The 2201-nt window shown below is 36.1% G+C and overlaps 1 pseudogene; it reads right to left on the bottom strand.

Annotated features, from left to right (window-relative positions):
* Positions 1-466: 466 nt before the first annotated feature.
* On the bottom strand, positions 467-945 carry LOC115514979 (annotated as a pseudogene).
* Positions 946-2201: the final 1256 nt, after the last annotated feature.

The following is a 2201-nucleotide window of genomic DNA, read 5'->3' as shown; positions in this document are numbered from 1 at the left end:
TAACTAACATCTGTTCCTTCAGGACTTCTCATACTGTAGCGGCTGGCCCCTCAATCGCTATTAACAAAAATACCATGTACATCCAATGGTTAACAATGTTAAAGACTTGAGGAAATGGAAATTGTCATGAGTAAATAAAAATTATGAACAGCAATCCTATACAATATAGAAAACTTGAATGTAATAAAAAGAAGAAAAAAGGAGACAGAAAAAAGGGCAACAGAAACAGAGACAGATGTAGAGACAGAAGAGAGGGAGAGGGAATTAATCTAGAAGGACATTTGATCAAAAATTCAGTTCTACCATGATTTATCATGAACTCTCAGTAAATGCTTAATATATACATTCTCCCTTTTAGAATCGGTAGGACAAATTCCTGACTATCTTGCAGAAATGTTATTAGGACTAAAGAAATTAGAAGGCTTTTTTTCATAGTCCTGAAGTCTTTTATTTATTTTTATACTTATCATACCATGAATTCATAGGGAATGGGTTCCAGGCTCAGGAACCTTTTCATTGGTTCTCACAAAGTGTGCTTCTCTGGGTGAAGCAGGCTGGCACTTCAGTTAAACTCAAATACCTTTCTCTTTGGCCTCCATCTTTCTCTGATTATTTTCCTTCACAAGCCACAGGAAGCTATGTAGGTTCTTTGAGTGCTTAATATGCTCAATATGTAAATTAATTCCCTTGGCAAGAACCTTGCCTTTAACTTGTTGTTTACAGCAATCCGAACTGCATGCTGGGTAACATGGTAGTCTCTTCGGTTTTGCCATGGTAACATTTGCAGGGCATTCCTTTTTGAACAGTGCCCATTCCCTTGATGTCTACAATATCACCTTTCTTGTAGATTCACATGTATGTGTCCAGAACAATTCCATGTTTTCTAAAAGGCCTAAAGAACCTATAGCAGGTGCTTCTCCTCTTTCCCTTCGTATTGGTCATTTTGGTGAATGAATGCAAGACGGTGGCTCGGGTCAAAAGGTAGAAGTAACAAGTCTTTTAATGTGGAATAAATAAGACTTTATGGAAGTATCTGTATTGCCAAAATTCCTAAAAACTGAAAAGACTGGTAAAAACTAAGCAGCGATTTTTGTAGATACATAAACAATAAGGATGAAAGGGATGTAAGCCAGCTGACAATTAAGTTTTCTAGCTCAACAATCGTTCCTTTAAATCTAAAACCCATTACTAGAGTTTAGCAATTTACCTATAGAATGACTTTGATTTTAATATCTGTTTTGATAGGATAAAAATTTAAACAAAAATGCAGATCAACCATTTGGGATAACCTCAATTCACAAGACGTATGTCTACAATTTATTTGCTAGAAAAGTTCTGAATAGCAGGGGGAAAGAGGGAAGGGCTGAATGCATATAAAGTTGTGATGTGAAAGATGTTTAATCACACCAAACAGCACGGAAAGACAAAATGTTGACAAACCTATCTAACATGAGCTGACATTACTGATGGGAGGGATATTATGGATTCTGGTGGGAGGGTCTTCTACAGAACTGAAAATTACTTTAAACACTAGAACTTCAAAGCCTAATTCATAAATGGTGGCATGTTCTTTAATGACCTCCACTTCGACCCTGTTCTTAAACAAGATCATACACACAATAACACACATAATAAACACACACACACACACACACACACACACACACACATATGCTCACACACTCATCATCAGATACCTGTGCTTTCTGAGGAGACTAAGTGCAAGTGACCATATGCCATGGAGTCCAATGGGGCAGTCCTACCTGCTTTCTCTTCTCCCCACTATCCATGTGTATTCTCACTCATCGCACGCCAATCTTGAACCTGCATTGCCGATGCACAAAGTTCTAATCTGCCAGATGCTGCCGCTTCTGCTGCTGCCACTTCTAATCTTTGTGACTCTTTTCATCTCTTCTCCCCACCTTTTTAAGATTTTTAATCTTTTGTATCTCTGATTGTTCCCCTGATCATTTTAAAATTTCTCTTGAATAGAGTTTAAAAACCCCTTTAGAGAAACCCTTCTCTTTTGAAACTTCCCACAATCTATGTACAGAGAAACTAAAAATATATATAGATAGATATATCTACTAAAGCATATACCCCATTCTAATTGTTTGTATTTGTATTTTGTATTCGTATTTCAAATTATAATTGTAATATAATAAATTGGATTCATACTAATTATATATATATAGTAAATT

The sequence above is a fragment of the Lynx canadensis genome, chromosome B2 (assembly GCF_007474595.2).
Source record: "Lynx canadensis isolate LIC74 chromosome B2, mLynCan4.pri.v2, whole genome shotgun sequence".
NCBI lineage: Eukaryota > Metazoa > Chordata > Mammalia > Carnivora > Felidae > Lynx > Lynx canadensis.
Note: the sequence above shows the minus strand (reverse complement) of the source record. Positions and strands in the feature narration are given on the sequence as shown.